Source organism: Sceloporus occidentalis, unplaced genomic scaffold (assembly GCF_023333645.1).
Source record: "Sceloporus occidentalis isolate IW3139 unplaced genomic scaffold, rSceOcc1.0.p SCAF_2, whole genome shotgun sequence".
NCBI lineage: Eukaryota > Metazoa > Chordata > Lepidosauria > Squamata > Phrynosomatidae > Sceloporus > Sceloporus occidentalis.
In genome coordinates, this window is record NW_028316982.1 from 105,364,315 (window position 1) to 105,383,296 (window position 18,982).

Genomic DNA, 18,982 nt, shown 5'->3' on the forward strand with positions numbered 1-18,982 from the left:
GCAGCTTGGGCATACTCCTGGATTCACCCCTGAGCCTGGGTCCTCAGGTTTCGCTAGGAGTGTGCCTTCCTAAAGTCCCATTTGGATTACTGTAATGACTCTAGGTGGGGCTGCCTTTAGAAACTGTTCAGAAACTGCAGTAGGTCCAAAATGCTACATCCAGGTATGGACAGAGGCAGACAACAAGGACTATACAAGTCCCTTGTTGCAACACTGGCTGCCAGTTTGTTTCTGGGCAAAATTCAAAGTGCTGTTTATGATTTTCAATGCCCTACACAGCTCAGGTCCAAGTGACTTGGACTGTTTTCTCCCTTATGAATGAGCCCATGTTTTGAGATCTGGTGGGGAGGCCTTTCTTTCTGTCCCACCAACTTCACAGCCACATCTGGTGGAAATATGGGAGAGCAACTTTTTGGCGATTGTTCCCAGGCTCTGGAACTCACTTTCAAAAGAAGTTAGACTGGCACCATTCCTGCTCTCTTTCTGTAGACAAGTTAAAAGATTTTTTATTCCAGCAACCTTTGAAGACTGGCTGTTTGAGGGAACAAGCTTTGTAGGACTGTGCTGTACTGTCTGTGCTTTGTTTACTTGTCATTTTTAATAGTTATTTTTTAATTTGTTTTAATTGTATGGATAGTTTAATTATATTTTTAACTTCTGCATTTGGTATAGTTTTAGCCATGCCTCTTTTGCAAGCCACCTTGAGTCCCAAACTGGGAAAAGGGCAGGATATAAAAATTATAAAGAGGAGGAAGAGGAGGAGTTGGAGGACAGTTGGAGGGTATGTAAGTCCCATTAAACTCAATGACTACTGTGAATGATGCATTAATAGTGAAGGGTGTGCATATAAACAAGACCCTACTTACATTTCCTTCTGCCCTCTGTCGTGTACAAAATTAATCAGCACTGCCACAGCCGCTGTCCCCAAGCACAGGGCTCACATCACCTACCAGGTGCTTCTGATGAAGCTCCATTTTACTTACTGTTAAGAGTTCCCACAGGATCTTTCTTGAATGCCAACTAGTTTTCTAATAAATAAAGAGGCAGGAGAGGAAAAACACCATTAAATAATCATAGTTCAGCAGGAATAATGACTCCAGCCAAATATTCTTTTTCCTGGGATATTAATGGCTGCTTGTAGTTAATGGCCCTTGGTTTCACTTCAGGCCATCAATTCTCAAAGCCATCATTAATCCCCAGAAAAAAAACATAGAGCTTTGAGCATTATTGCTTAATTACACAGAAAAACAGACAGATTGTTAATATTAATTTGCTTTACACAAGTGGTCAAATGGGAAGTTTGCCAAGACATTTGCAATATGCTGTTCTTCCACCACTCACTAGGGTTACCAAGAAAGAGAAGGGGATGCAAAGCAAAAGTGGTCGTTTGTTGTAGAAGGCCGGCTAGGATTGTGCAGTCATTACTACATCACAGAAATGCTCATACTTTTATCATTTAATGAATTATGATTCCCTGCATGAGCCATTGGAACTGGCGATAACAACTGTGAAGTCTTCAAGCTGTTCTTGGGCTGCAATTCCCAGCAACCCTACTAGTTGCCAAATGTCTGGGCCTGATTACTTTTTTCCAATCTTCAGACAAGAGGAAGGAATCTCATGGTAAGAGCAAAGTCTTGAGAAGTATATGTGGATGTATTTTCTTCATTTGTCATATATGATGTTTTTGCTTTCAGTGACATATTCTGAGCAACTATAGTTGATGCTTAAGGTATCATGCACAGTGATATCAATGACAGGGCTGGTTCCATATAACACCAACCAAGTATTATCATCAGGGACCACTCCCTGTGACATCACAAGTTCCTAAAATCTAACCTGCATTGCAAAAATAATGCCGTTCGACACTGCTTTAACTGCCATGGCTCAATGCTATGGAATTCTGTGATTTGTAGAGCTCTGGTGCCAACAAACTAAAAATCCCATGAGCCCATTGGCTAAATCTATATAGGTAAAGCAGTGTCAAACTGTGTTATTTCTTCAGTGCAGATTAGACCTAAGTCTTAGGTCTTGGCCCTGAAATCTCAGAGGCTGGATAGGCCTCACCTGGCAACCCTAGCATTAGCTAGCATAGGCAATGGTGAGTTCAACAATTTCTGGAATGCCACATGATTGGTACCCCTGATTGAAATGAAAACAAATCTTAAAAAATTACCATGATATATACGTTAGTCTATTAAAGTCTACCTAGACAAATAACTTGATAAGCAGGCAAGTTTAGCCTTCACATATGTAATATGAAGAGACCTAAACTAGATTATCTACCATAGACTGGGCTAGACCTGTGATAAGAAAACGTAATCTGTTCAAGCTCTATGAATGTTTGAAAGTCAACCCATCACTGCTGTTCATTTTTTTAAAAAAAATTGTTTTAGTATTATTAAAAGACCACATTTCAGAAGCATATAGGAGCTGAATAATGTGAACCCTGAAGGTTAGCACCAAATGAAATATTTATGCAAATCTAATGCACTTGTGTTGCTGCTGTTCTATAACAGGCACAACAAGATCATTTGCAAGATTAAACATTTCAATAAGAAATATGGAAACTTATGGCACATTTATTAAAATCCCCCCTTGAAGCCTGTGCAGGACAAGTTGTGGAAGAGCATATTAATACAGGGCATTGCAAGGAAAGAGGACATTTCAGCAGTATGGAGTGTCAGCGTGTGTGGTTCGCAGAAATGCCTTGGTGAAAGAATAAGACTGCATCCACATTGGGACCACTGGCTACTACAGGAAGTGTGTTTTTGGTGGTGGCACCTTAGCTATGGAATGCTGCTCCCCATGAGCTTGCCTGGTCCTGTTTCAGGACCAGGTAAAAAAATCACTTTTTCTCCAGATCTGTTGAATATATTTCTGCTTTTGTTTTCACATCTGCTATGCGGTTTTATGCTGGATTTTAATTTCATTTATTGTTGTAAAAATTTATTATACCCATATGTTTTATTTGTCTTTACCCTCACTGTAAGCCAACCAAAGGACCTTGTTAAAATGTCATATGTAAAACTTAGAAATGCATAAATAAAAACCACTGCCAGAAAGAACAATCTGCTCACAATAATTACACTGTAACTGCAGACACAAGTAGAAGGAAACACTGGCCCCAAGCATCAGTGAGAGGGATAGGGACTACAGAGTTCTACATACCTCCCCCCAACATTTCACAGGGGAAAATTGGGACATATGTGACCAAGAAAGTGTAGTCAAGATGAGAAAAGTTATTAATGAGGAAGAACAGACAACCTAGAAGACACTGCAGTAGTTTGCCTTTGTCCAAACCTTGGAGGCTTAGCTCTTTAAAAGTCTGGCTTTTAATCTGCTTTCCAAATTCAAACACGTTATTACTGAATTAGTGTAACCAACCTTAAAACACATATTTGGCAAGCAAGTCTAACATTGTCTCCTCCACGCTTTACACACTGAATTTAGACAATGTGGATGGAGGAGAGCTTTTTTTCCACTTAGGTGTATTTTTTTTTAAATGCATCGAAATTCACAAATTTCTTCATATTTAGGGGGGACTGTCTTGGGGCCAGTTGTTAGTACATTTGATTTATTGCTATGTTTGGTCTAAACCTCTCATGCTCAGTCTCTGTCTCTCAGCCTGTCCATACCATTTCTCTTGTATGTGTGTCCCTTACACAGCCTCTTACATCACAAGCAGTAGACATAGTTTATAATGTGAGGTAGGTTCCACCATGGAGAAAGCCGCATGAACTAGTAGGATTGACCGTAATGTTCACTGTGTTCGCTTTTAAAAAAACACAAATAAATTGAAAAATGAACTTTACTGGTGACTAGTACAACATATGCAGGGCGTATCATACAGAAGACAGGATTAGACCCAGAGGAAATAAGTGTGAAAATTTTTTTTTGGGGGGGGGGGATTTAATATCAACAATTTAAGATATGCAGATAACACCATATTACGTGTGAAACAATAGTGAAGACTTGGAACATTACTGATAAAAGTGAGGGAAGAAAGTGTAAAATTAGTGTTATAGATTAATATTAAGAAGTGAAAATTAAGAACCTCATATGATTTACATAAATTTAAAGTAGATAATGAAGATAATGAAATGAAGATTTTATCCACCTTGCCTAAGACATTTTTTTTTAAATGGAGAGTGCAGTCAAACTATCAGGAGAAGGGACTTGGAAAGGCAGCAATGAAGGAAAGTGAAGTGATCCTCAAATCTGAAGATAGATCTTTAAATACCAAAGTCAGAATTATCCATGTCATAGTACTTCCAATTCTTTTACATACAGTTGTGAAAGCTGGACAGTCAAGAAAGTTAATAAGACAAGGATAAATTCATTTGAAATATGATGCTGGAAGAGAGTTCTGAGGACACTGTGTTGACTTTTACAACATACACTGCCAAAAAGACAAATGAATAAGTCTGACAACAACTCAAACCTGAACACTCACTGAAAGCAAAAATGGCCAATTGAACATATTGGACATGACTCCTTAGAAAATATAATGCTTGGTAGTGTAGCTACACATATAGTCACCTTTCTTATCATTTCTATCCAGATTTATCATGCCATAGCAACCATGAACACTACTGCTTCCTTACATCCTTATCATGTAACCAGATTGACTGTGGTATGGCACCCAAAAATGTAGGTTCTGCAGGAAAGAACATAAAGAAAAGATAAGGAATAATTAAGGTACCCCCAATGTAAGGTGCTTTCTCTATACATTTTGGAAGGCTTCTGCACCTTTGATATTCAACATGGACCAACAGAAGCAGCAACAAAAACTACATATTTTTGAATACAGTTGGCCCTCCATATCCACGGATTCTTTATCAATGGATTCAACCTTCTACAACTTGAAAATATTCATAAAAAGTCTAAATTCCGAAAAGCAAGCCTCGATTTTAATAAGGGATGCCATTTTATTATTTACTATTTTACAATTTATTTAATGGCGCTTGAGCATCCATAGATTTTGGTATCCACAGGGGTCCTGGAAATAAACCCCAGTGAATACCAAGGACCCACTCAACAAAGACCAGAATTCTCTATCAGCTGTGTAGCTTTGTAACCACTTTAGTTATGTAGCAACATAGTTTCTCCCAATCTAACCCCTCCAATTCCCACTTATTGGTCAGCAGACTCTGCAATCAATGGAAATATGTTCCCCTGTCAACTGGGAGCCGATTGACTGACAGTCCCATTGTCTCCTGTGAATGGTTTCCACTGTGACAGCCAGAAGCTGAATCTCTGTTGCAATCTCTCTTCATACTGGAACATCAATGAGCTGCTTCACTATCAACACCGGAACAAATTCCCCTTGATCATAGCTGCTGCTGCCCATTTAGTTGGGACTGGGGGACTTTCCCAGTCCCTATGTGCCCTCTAAACTAGGGGGGGAAATGTTGAATACATACTAGTCAAAAACTCTAGGTTACGCATTTTTAACTACCTTTGTGAATTCCAGACCATAACATTTAACACATCTTACAGGGCATGAGAGTATTGGGCTTGAACATTCATCCAGGTATAGTGTTATAAATCAAATTATTGTAGGGATTTAGTATATGATTTTGAACACCTTGGCATTGTGAGCATACACCACTATGGAATTTAATTTTATTCACCAAAGCCTGCCTTTTACATGTATTTGGAAGCTAAGAAACATCACTGAACTAAGAAAGGAAATGTTCAATGGGAGATTTTGTCCTTTGCTTCATCCATTTTGAGGCCCTAAAATATGCACAACTGAACTCTAGCTATTGTCCCAATTAAAGCAAACTTATGGAATAAAATGAGATTTACATAACTGTTGTCTTGCCAAGTTCCTATTAATTCATTGTATCTCCTCTAGCTGGGGCTTGCAAATGGATTTAGGTCATAGTTCTTTACATTCCATATAAGCTGCCCTTAATTTGAGGCAACAGCTAAAAATAAGTGATGTGAAATTGTGCAGCAGACTATTCAGAGAATATTTAGCAAATGTTTTGTATATAGACACCACTTTACATTCTTTCAGGGAAGTTCTGCTATTACTGATCATCTCATTGCAAAACTCCTGCCCAGCTTCTGAGGAACAAGACTGAAAACTACAACACTTCACTATACTAATGCTAATGGGCAAGACTTTGTCAGAAAATTAGGCCAGCCCTTCATAAGTACTTCCTAAACGTAAATGTCCTGAATCTGAAGTTCCCCAGCTTGCTGATGTTCTTCGTTCACTATAAAAAGAATGTTTTATACCTAAGTCTTCATTTTCTGAAGGACCACATGCTTGTTCACGTCTTCTCCTTACACAGTAGCTTAGAGACAAGTTGCATTCATCTAGCAAGGGGAAAGAAAACAATATGACTCTAAAGAACTCAGCTTGTTTAATTCAGGTCAGAAGTACATGAGACTCTGAAGTATGTGTGAATGATTTCTGTGACATGAAAAATAATGAAAAACTGACAGGATGGAATGAAAAACCCTCATTGTTACAAGTTAGGCTGACAAGTCCTTGGGTCATATTGTCTGACACAGTTGGGCTTTGCAAAAACAAAACTAGCTGCTTGCCAGTCATCTGAAGACCTCTTTTTCAGCCATCCCAACCAAGATCTCCCTCAGAAAAAAACATTCACAAAGCCTTTAAATTCCTTCTTAAAATTGTCTCATTCCCTACATTAGGCACTCTTCAAGTTTTTTATATGTGCAAAAGATCAAAACATCAAAGCAGCCCATGCAGAAGATGTTTATGCTTCTCCAACACCTGAAACATAGATTGCTTATGCAACATAGAAGCGGTTGCTGTAGCTTGCTTCCAATACTTTTTCAGTAACATCATTTAAAAAGAGACCACATGAATTGGAGAAATGCTATGGTTCCTTCTCATAATTTCAATTTTTAAGGCTGAAAATGCTCCCATCTTGTTTTACTTGTTTGATAGTTTCATTTATGTAGTAATATATTGCTTGTTTGATAGTTATATCGGTTAACCAATATATTGCAAGTTTTAGAGGCTTGCATGTTTATTGATGTTTCAGTCTTCCTCTTCAGTATTCTAAGGTTATCTTTCAAAAGAAGACTGAACAGCAAGATACTAAATAGTTGAAACAATCATTGGCATGAAATGGAACATATCTCGTGGCTCCAATAAAGTTTGGATTATCCCTCACTTCCCTTGTTATTACTTTTTATTAATTTACTTCTGAATTTATTTATTAATTAAAATGTTTCTACACCATTCTTTATCATGGGATTTGATAATATCTCTCAGAAATATTTTCATATGGCTTCTGATATGCTCACATCCCAAAGTGAGTTACAACAATACAACAGCACAATAAAGCTATGAGATAAAAAAGCAATAATGCAAAAGACAAGAGAATTCAAAACAGCCCATGACTGGGGAACAGCCAAAGGGAAAAGCTATTTTTTCAACCAACACCCCATGCATGGCATTGTTAAGGCCTGAGATGCCACATAGGCAGTGATGCATTCAAGTCTTTTAGTGGAAGTCTCAAATCAAGTCTCAAGCCTTTACCTTCAAGTATCAAGTTGAGTCTTAATGGATACACAAAAAGGCACCCCAGTCAGTAACCTAGCTAATGCATTCTGCACTAGCTACAACTTCCAGACTGGATCTTAAGAAGTGGGATGAAGACCAGGTGGCCCTCCAAATGTTAGTGAACTACAACCAGCATTCCCCAGCATTGTCTATGCTGGCCAGGGCTTCTAAAAGGTACAGTTCAACATCTGGAAGGCTGCACACTTCTGCCCCCTGGTTTGGAATTCAGTGGTACTGGAATGTAGGCTTCAGTATTAAAGAGACATTCAGAACATATTTATTATAATTTAAATACTACACAAAAATAGGAAAGGAGGTTATGTTTTTCTCTTATATATTCTTCGTATTCACAAATCAGATGAGCAATTTAATCACAAAGTGAACACAAAAAGTATGTGACATTTGCGCCATACCTGCGAAGATGGCATTAACAAGAATTTATGACAGAAAAAAACCAAGGCTGTAATGCATATAGTTTGTTGCATGTTTTTAAAATTATTTTTATTAAGTTAAAATACATAAACATACAAAAACAAATCTCTATATAGAAATATATAACAATACAAATACAAATAAACACATACCCTATCTATTCCTCTAATCTTATTTAAGCTTATTTAAATAATGCCTTCCCAGTTGAGATCACCTTATATTCAGCTTTATAGAGTTTGTTATATGTTTTAAAATATTTATTTGGGGTAGGAAAAGAGGGGAGGGGAGGCTCCACAGAACAAATACACAGAAACCACCATGTGGAAGGAAAAAGGCCACAACTTCATTTAACACAGCTGACAGGTGCGGTTGGTCCAAGGCATAGGTCAGGATCTGGTATCAAGCAATCCAACGGTTGATCAATGAATCCCATTGCCTGGTCCTGGCTGGGCTCAGGATGACAAAAGGGGATAACCGGATATTCGCATATTTGCATCTCCACCCCTTGTCACCGGGGGATGTTGATAAGGAGTTCGCCCCTGCAATAGCAACTCCTTCTTCATCCCAGTACCTCTGGGTCCCCGTGGGACTCCTGATAATCCATGTTCCACAGCACAGATAGCCATGCCCACCAGATCCCAGATCCATGCTACCACCCCAAAAGTTGTGACAGCAAATCCCGGAACCCCTCTGCAGGAGTAACACGGGGAGGGAGGGTGGGGGAGCTCCAAGCCAGAATGACATGCTCTCTACAGCCACGTGGCCTTAAATAGGCCAGAAGTCCTGCCCCTTCCAGCCAACCCAACCAATGGAAAAGCCAGAGGTCTCACCCCTTCAGACAATAATAATAATAATAATAATAATGTTTATTTATATACCGCTTTTCCAAATTAGATCAAAGCGGTGTACAACAGGAAGTACAATACACTCTGGGAACTGAAGTCTCCCTCCGGAGCTGGAGGTTCTGTCCTCTGGCAGCCCCAGCCATCCAAGGAAAGTCCTTCCCAGGCCTCAATGGCTTCCGGGAAGGCACTGGGACCAGGAGCTGCAGCAGTTTCCTGGAAGCCCTCCCCCCTTCAACTGCAAAAGATAAGCTTGCGTTTTTGAAAAGCCACTGGATCAGTATGATTGGGTTCCAGGCTGCATCCGGATTGTACTTGCCCGGCCACAGCTGAGTGTGATAACACCTGCTTTTAAAATTAAAGGCAACTTTATCCCATTAGGGATAAGTCATTTTAAAGTGAATGCGATCATCTTCAGAGAGAGAATGCACTGCACATTTTACTGAAGTTATTTGTCATATTTCTTGCCTGTAAAGTCATCTTCTTAAATTGTTTTGGAAATAAGTTATTGCATCCTTTTCCTTTATTTAAGTAGGAGATATATCATTCAAAATGTCTGTAAAAAGGTTTCTGGAGGATTTATTTCATACAAATAACTATTAATCAATAGGCCTTTTTCACATAATACAGTAGAACCCACCTACCCACCCCCCATGCGTAAGGGAGAAAGTGTGAATGTTTGTGCCCTATTGAAAATAATGGGGCACAAGCCTGCATCATGTCGAGACCACGTTCCATTTTTCCCCCACATGGCTTCCGCATAGGCTGGAAGCTGTATATGGCACACTCGCATACAGTGCATCCGCACTGTAATTATATCTGTTCATACTTACTTTTAACTGCAGACATCATGAGCTTTGATGCCAAAAGACATCTTTATTTATCTGCAGGCTTATTTTAGGCTCCAAAAATGAAAATAGTATTCAGCTATCAAACAAGCAAATAAATCAAGAGAAATGGTGAAAATGGAAGCCAACAATTATGCAAGTCCAATCCAATCCAATTCTTGCATAGTCAACAATTCATGCTTCTGTTGTTACCTCTTTATGCAGTGTAAAATGAACAGAGTACATGTATTCTCTTTTCTCTCTATCCCAGATCTATTGAACAAACTCATAGTCACTTTATTTACATACTGCATTTTTCACAAATACCCTGTACTCAAAGAAGTCCACAGAACAGAAATTGATATAATTTGCTTCCTCCAGAAATAAACAAATTAATAAATAAATTTGAAGTCTCACTCACAATGCACAGCATTCCCAGAAAACCTCTGCAGTTGAAAGTGAGACAGGAGAGTGAGGAGGGCTGAGGTGAGAAAGCAAGGCTATTTGAGTTTTGACAAAACTCTACACAAAGAAAGCCTGCAGATATGATTGTTCTTGCATTGAATCATGCTGGATCAGAGTGACATACATAGCATCTAACAAGTCACTGGCATTTCATCGTTTGTATTTCTATATAACGCTGTGGGGTTGCCCGTCCTTCCAGAGTATCCGCACTGTCAATACTTGACACACCAGCCATGTTCAGACTAGAATATGGGCTTAATCACAAAACCAGAATAGACACAGATATTCAGCAATGCAATGTTTATCTCACATCAATTTTATCCTCAGAATTGTGGTTAAAGTTAGTAGTGAAATGAATAATAAAAAGAATTTCCATAATTCAGCATAGTGATTGTGCTTTTGGGCAACTCTGTCCTTTTAAACTAAAAACATAACTTTCAAAGATCAGTATACAAATATCTCATACATAGCATACTGACATATGCTCATTCAGATTCTAGTTAACACAGTAATTCAGAAGTCCTTGAAACTGGTTAAAAGATGTCCCATGAGCCTGAGGAGGTAAGGGAGTGGACTAAAGTATTGCAAATAAATGTCTTAAGTACATGCAAACCTAAATACTTTTTTTTAAAAAGACACAATGTCACTGATTCTGTAAAAGAACCAATTTTGTGTACTGGTTTGATGCTGGACTAGCACTCCAGAAGACCAGGGTTCAAATTTCCTCTCAAGCATGGAAACCTACTGGGTGACTTCTCACATTACACTCTCTCAAAGGAAAGCAATGGCAAACCACTCAACAAATCTGGGCAAGAAAACCTTATGTCAGATTCATCTCAGGATCATCATAAGTCATGAATGACTTGAAGGCACACAACACACACACACCCATAATCTATTCTGCAACTGGACAACATTTTAAAACAGATGTATCAAGAAACAGCTTGGCTATTCAGCTCTATTTTTCATTGAAACAAAACTAAAATTACCTTTTTTGTGTGTTATATATTTTCACATAGTATTGCCAGAATCCTGTATCAGCTACTTGGTTATTTAGTTATATTTATCTATTCTTAGCTACTTATCTACTTAGTTAAACTTACTTAAATTTACTAATACATACCTTTTTCAAAGTCACGATTACTCTTTAGTCATGATTGTGACCGTATTGTCACACCCCACACCCCCAAACCTACTTTACCAAGTATCAGATGCATGGGCAGAAGGCAGCAAATTCTATCAGTAATTGGAGCATGGATGAATGATGACTGTTATTTCTGTCAGGTTTGAGGGGGTTAGGCCAGGAAAGTTTACTTAGGTCCAGAACACAATGCAGAAATAATCCCATTTGCGACCAATTTAACTGCTTTGGTTCGATGCTAGGAAATTCTGAGAAATGTAGTTTTGTGAGACAGTTAGCCTTCTTTGGCAGAGAGCTCAGGTGCCGCGATAAACTACAATTCCCAGGATTACCTAGCACTGAGCCAGGGCAGTAAAAGCAGTCTCAAATTGGATTATTTCTGCAGTGTGCTTTGGTCCTTAGTTAAGTATACTTAAATAAGTAACATAAATAAGTAACTTGGGCGCGTTACAGACCGCCCGTTTGGGGCGGCCTGTAAGTGGCCCTTTCCCCGCTGTATCGGGACCTCAGCTGCCACAACGGCAGCCTCCCTGTGGCCTGGAAAGGGGTGTCCTTGGGGCTTCATGCCCCAAGGACACCCGATGGCGGCGGGGAGGAGGAGAAAGGAGCCGCTCGGCCCCTTCCTCCCTTGTGTCCCTGGCACAGCCGTCTAAAGGCTGCGCCAGGGACGCAAACCTCAGAAGGAGCTCCGTTTTGTAATGGCGGCCCCCGTGTGGAACGGGCGCTGCCATTTTGTACGGACTCGGTCCGTACTAGGGTTAGGGGCATCAGGAAGTGACGCCCCTTTCTAACCCTAGTACATTCCCCAGGACGTACTTTTATGCCCGTCTGTAACGGGCCTGAGATAGCATTCCAGCCCCTAAGATAAGCATTTTTTACTTTAACATGTTCATTTTGATAGTTTGGATCAGCATCTCTTAACACAAAAAACCTGGAGAACTGTGAAAACCCAATGATAATTGTGTTCCAATCTGTGTATTAGTCCCAGAAATGCAAATCATGTAAAAATTATAAACAAAACCAAATCTTGGTGAGATTATAAATGAAATCTACAAAATATGTGTGTGAATTCACCCAAGTCCAAGTATCTTCCCCCCCCCCCCCCACTGTACCTGAATTACCCTAAGGGTCCCATAAAATTCCTTTGACAAAATCTGAAAACCAATTCATCATTGGAACTAGACAAATAAACCACATTTGGGCCACCTTTTGAAAACAAACCCAAGCTGAAAACGAAGGCAATGGAAGCAAGAAAGGGCTGTTGACATTTTGAGAGGTACCCAGTTACAAAGTTGCTCAAAAATATATAGCTCCATTTTGCTCTGGAAAAAAAAGCCCTATTATACTAAATCTTTCCTCCATAGAAAGGACTTCATGTTATCAAACTGTCAAAAAAATCTCCATCATACACCTATCGGCAAAATGCAGAGTAATATAAAACTAACAGAGGAACTGGAAAAATAAATGAACTGTTGGGTAACTGTTACATGGCAAAGGGTCAGAAGAAATCTTCAAGCCATTTCGTGAAACATTTCTATTATCTTCCTAACTCAGCAGCACCTGGGAAACTATCAATAAATGTCCATAGGTGTTTTATGGGGCAGCTCTCCTCAGTCCATTTCAATTTAAACCAACTTGCTGAAAATAAAGTGAGTTGGGCACAGCAATCTAGGGCAACAGTTCCAAACGATTTGTCTCCCGAAAACAATTGCTGATCAACCATGGAAATAAAGGGACTGAACAACAGAGATTGGGTGGAATAAGGGCCACTTTATATAAATAGCAATAGCAAGTACATTTCTATACCTCTTAATGGTGAACTAGTACTTCGTAAGCAGTTTACAGTGTTTAAGCCAATTGCCCCAAGAAGCTGTGTACTCATTTTGCTGACCTATGAAAGGATGGAAGGCTGAGTCAGCCTTGGAGCCCTCCAGAATCGAACATACAATGTTCTGGCTGCAGGATGGGCATTTAACCACTGTGCCACCAGGGCTCCTTTAAACTACAGAGGACCCTTCCAATCCACAGGGGTTCACTTCTGGGCTCCTCCATGGATCGCAAAAAACACAGACTGTTGGAGCCCATATTATTCAATAGTGGTGATGTGTGTATGCGTGTACGCATCAGCATGTTCGCATGCCTCCACTGACTAATGAGGCATGGCAATCCATGGATGGTCAAATCCATGGGACGCAAGCCTGTTGACAGGCACAATCCACTGTATTACCTATTTAGTCTTTAAACCCTAGGAGATACAAAATGGGGGAGCAACCTACTACAGAAGCAGTTGAGGCAGACTTTCCCCAGCTTCACCAGAGCAAAACACCTGAGACCCAAGGAGAACCAAAAAGCTGGATTGTTCCTTGGCTGGCCTACTACTGGAAGGCCAACTTAAGGGAAAAAAACCAAGTCACATGACTTAAAGTGAGTGCTCAGTCCCCAGGCTAGCCCCAAGAGAAATTTCCTTCCCTACTGCCCAGTTCACATGACTGAATGAGGCAGGTCCAGAGCCATCCCTTTTACCAACATGCTACTTATCTCCCCCTGCTACCTGCCACGGATAAGGGCCCTCACTCCCTGTTGCAGATCTCCCAAATTACCTTACTAGGGCTGTGGTAGAGCTGAGCGTTCACCTGTTCCAAGCCCATTATGGTGCATGCCTGTCCACATGCATGGGTGGCACTGTGCCCAAACGGCTCTGGATAGAAGGGGTGTCATCATGGCACACAAGTGCACCTGTGATGCCCTTTCTGGGGTGCAAGAAGAAGCCGGCTAATGGTGGCTTCTTTTTGCATCCTGGGATGGCCGGATCGCTGCCACAATGTGTCGTTGCCACAGCAACGATCTGGGACAAAAAGGGGCAGCTGCAGGCCACCCGTCTGTCGAGCCCTAAGACCACAATGTTAAAGTACCTTAACAACATCACTCCCAGGTCTTGGGACAAAGCATAATCTGTCATTTCCTCCTTCCCCTCTAAAAACATTCCTTTATAATAGCTGTCCAACATGTTCTAATTGTGGAATATGTCCAAAAATGTAATACACAACTGTGTCAGAATTGTTGCAATACCAAAAATTATTTTTTACTTTGGAATAAATCCTATTGAGTATGTCATTGAGGTCAAATACTAGTGAAACAATAATTTATCAAAAAGTTTCTTGAAATTTATACATAACATTTTTTCCTCCCATTTTAGTTGATTTTTTAAATTAAGTCCCAGTCTTCAATTAGATTATAGATTCTTCCAACTGACAGTTTCAAATTCAGTGCTAGCTCTGAATAAATTATATTTCCTCAACAACCCAATAAGCACATCCCCTATTTGTATTTATTATTCTATTTTTATTATTCAGTTTCATTTATTTAACTTATATCTCACCTTTCTAACAATACAGTGTCCAGTAAAGTTCACAGCATACACTGGAAGATTGGATGTCTGAGAGGTGTTATTCCTTGACCAGACTTGCATATGAATTAAATTCTTTTACCTCAATTCATTTTGTATCCTTCCATACCCACAGAGTGCTTAACATACCTTTCTCTTTTTTTCTAACTTTGTGAAAAGGTTTATCAATTTTCATTTTAGTTTTTAGATTGAATAATTTTCTAAATCATAAATCATGCTGGATCAACCCATCCAAACCCAATGTCCCTTAAAAGGAGAAACACAGAGAAAATATAGAAAGCAGAAAGCCAATGAAATGTGAAGATAAGAGGAACAATGATTTGGTAGGAGGAAGGAATGGCCAAGACAAGTCACCCAAAGATAGCCAAAAGGTCCAAGTCCCCACAAACCCTTGTGGGAAGGCCCAATTCCCACCAATCAATTATAGATCAAACACAAACTGTGGGAGAAAATATTGGAAAAAACACAAAGCAAGGCCATAAGAAAGAACTTCACAAAACAGATCCAAAACATTGTATGTCACAAGGTTATGCAGCCTGCAAAGCGTACAAAACCCACAAAGGAAATCAGTAAGATTATTGTGTCCCCACCCCATAAAAGCCAAGAGAAAGCTTGGCAGAGTTCAATCTTTTCCACTGCAAAAGAGACCCTAAGAATGATTTAAAAGTTTTATTCATCCACTAGTAATAGTAGTATTTACATACCCCCAACAGTCTCTCTTATGGGATTTGAAGTCTCATGAGATTTGAGGATCTTCTGCAGGCCAACTGAAAATAAGGCAACTTCATGTATTCAGACTTCTTCTTTCCCCATTCTGTCCAGTCAATGCGTGAGAACTTCTGGAGGTCTAAGGTGAGTTGCAGCCACAAGGGTTTGGCAGCAATTAAATTCACAAAGACAAGCATTCCAACTTACTTCTTTCAGAATGAGTTGGTGTGATTCAGAACCTCATTGTCACAGCAACCATGTACACACAGAACCCTGTGTAACAACTGTATATTTTAAAAAAAAATCCTCAAAGCCCAGCAGCACAAGGAGGCCAAAAGAACAAAGGTTGCCAGCTGTTTTACTAACTGTTCCCCTGTGTATTTAATAACAATAGCTTGACTCTCAAAACTCAAACAGGTGAAGATTCTCATTCATTTTATCTCAAGCCAAGTCATGTTATGCATCTGGAGTGTTTTCAGTGGACATTGTGCCACAATTACATCCAGAGGATGGGAGGAAAAGGAGGTCCACATGGAAGATGCCTACTTGTGCACATTGGGATGTATGGGATCTACAGTGGTCCTCTGCTCATTTTCTAATAGGCCCTGGGGCCCCACTGAAGATCCACAGATTTATATGTTTTTTTATTTATTTACAGAAACCCAATGCAGAATATTGACCAATGTGCATCACATTGCACATTACAGCTGCACTATGGAGTGTGAACCATGCACATTTAGCAATGATCCAGGTACCAGTGGTAACCAGTATAGAGGCTAAATAATAAGCCTGCTGGTGGTTATTTACACTACAGTAGGCCAATGTAGGATCTCAGCTATACTGTCCTCATGTCAAGAACATTCTTTCCTCTTGTTCTGTGGTTGGGGCACAACCAAAGTATGGCATGGTCCCTGCATGAAATTGTGTACGTCTCACACAAGGAAATAGGTTGGTGAATAAAAATTAAAATGGTATAAAATTAGCTTGGATACATGCAATGCTTGTCTGCTAGACAAACAGAGGCTTCATTCACATTACATAATAAACCGATTATTGAGTCAAATCAATGACGCGATTTAGCACTGAATAGATGTTCACACTAGTCAAACCATAATCGAATCTGCCCATTTCAATTTACTCCACTTTGCATTCACATTCATCAATAATTTTTAATCTGAAGAAATACTTCAGGAAGCATTCCCTACCTCAAGCATTTCTTTACAGTAACAGAAAGTGTTTTACTCAATCAAGCAGCAGGACATGCAATTCTTAAGTTACGCATGCTCATGTTTTACATAAACTCTTAAATATGGAAGTCATTACAAAAATAAATATACAGTAACTCATTGTGCAGAATGTAGCAAGAGGCTTTAAAAACTTTTGCAAAGCCATTCCTGAAGCTTGTAACCTTAGAGTCTGTTACAATTGTGGTTCAGGATGTCTGGCACTGCCTTCTTCATCCTCTTCGTAGACCTCCCCGTGATTACGGTGAGGCCACTCTTTGGGTTCAAATTCAACCAGGTCTACTTGATCCATGTCATCTGAAATCATTACTTCTTCCCGAGGAGGAAGGAGAGCTTCCAACAGAGGTAGCTTATCCAGGGAGAGCCACTGATGTTTTGGGAATGTAACAAGGAACTGGATGATCAGGGAACCTTTTTCCAATGAAGATTTGTAAATTGGCATGCCTTCATTTAAGATACACTTGATGTCTCCATGTTTTATCACCTCACCAGTTTAGATGTTACTACAAGGACTCTGTTATCCAATGTATCGATTCTGTTTTTGAAGCCACACAATGCCTCTGTCAGTTGAATTTTCATTTTCATGAGTAAGTCATGGCCCCTCCTCTAAAATACTGGATGATCCTTCTGATCCTGCACAATGATTACATCTCCAGGCTCCAAGTCAGGCTCTTGGTCCCCTTCTCCATGGAACACTAATTTCTGACCATCTTTCATGCCTTGTCAATGTGCATTTCAATGATCTTCTTCTCTCTAACCTCCTTGTTGCCATTGCAGACAGTGCACCGGTCTTTGGGATTTATCGTCTCTCCTTGACCTTTACATTCTGGACAGACAGTCTGGATCTGCTGCACTATGCCAGGCCCAATCTGCTGAACGATCACATGCACTCCTCTTCCTTTGCATATGGGGCACTTTTCCACAGACCCTTTCTTCCCACCATAACCTTTGCATTTGTCACAAATTACATTCCTCTGAAGCGCCAGTTTTCTTGTAGCTCCATTGTACAAGTCTTCAAGGGTTACACTTAGCTGATGGACAACATTCTTCCCTCTTCTTTCTCTAGTCATTTGGTCTCCACCACCAAAGAACATGTCAAAGATACCCATGGGTGAACTGAAGTTGCCACCACTTGGTGATTGGGTGGGCTATAAATAAATCTTTATTATTATATTATTATATTAATAATAAAGATTTATTTATAGCCCACCCAATCACGAAGAATCAGGGCGGGTTACAACAATAAAATACATCAATTACAATAGAGTTAAAAATCAAACCCTGGACCTACAGGAAAGGCCTGCCGGAAGAGCTCTGTCTTGAGTGCTTTCTTAAAAGCTGTCTTTAAGGGCTTGCTCCCCTCCCTGATCATAGAGGTCCCTTTTCTTTGGGTCTGAGAGAACTTTGTAAACCTGTGATATGTGCTTAAACTGTTCGCTTTTGCTGGGATTCTTGTCCAGATGGTACTTCAGTGCCAACTTGCAGTAGGCACGTTTAATCTCGTCTGAGGTGGCATTGGGCTTCACCTCCAAGGTGTCATAGTAGTCCGTCTCCTTCACCATGGTGGCTTGAAGAGAAAGAGGTGGCGCCCCCTGCTGGCCGCCTTCACTACTGCTGCCTTCTACAGGGTTTCCCGCCCCTCTGCTTCTGCGCGCCTCTACCTGCAATCAAAATGGAGCTGTGTCACAGGGGTGACTGTGGGAACTGAATCCAATCGACAGCGCGTACACACTTGCACTGAATTAATTCATTTAAAAAGATGTGGGGAATGTCATGGATTTGGAAGAACCGGTTTAAATGTGTTTAGCACTGCCCCCTTGACAAACCGAGCCAGAAATTTGGTGCAAGTGCAAACAAGGCCCCTTTAAACCAGTTTACATCTGTTTGAAAACTGGTTTATTATGTAGTGTGAATGAGGCCAGGGTTATTCATGAAGCTGAGGGGCAGTCTTGTGGTTGAAATTCTTAATTTTATTCTTGAAGGAAGCAACAAGTAATTTTAGCCATTTTCTTCTACTGCATGAAAGTCTTCAAAAAGACTATTTGTAGTTTGAAACACTCTATTATTTTCTTAAAAGAAAATTCTGTTTATTGAACAAATATACCACATGTATTTTTTTTTTCAATATAAATCTTAAACCATGATGTTCCTCCTCATTCCAGGTTTCCTAACCAGAGAAAGACATTTTCCCCCATCATTTTTTGAATATTTTTCATTATTCTTTTTATCTGCAGGCAGCCCTTAAATTAGTGCCATTTCTGCTTAAAGCATTGGAAATTATCACACGGTAGGGACAGTGTCCTTCTCCCCTCCTTCTTTTGTCCTTAAACTTAGCTAATCACATGATTGGGGATCACACCTTGCC

The 18,982-nt window shown here is 39.9% G+C and overlaps 1 pseudogene; it reads right to left on the reverse strand.

The window, feature by feature from the left end:
• Positions 1-16,792: 16,792 nt before the first annotated feature.
• On the reverse strand, positions 16,793-18,184 carry LOC149318823 (dnaJ homolog subfamily A member 4 pseudogene; annotated as a pseudogene).
• Positions 18,185-18,982: the final 798 nt, after the last annotated feature.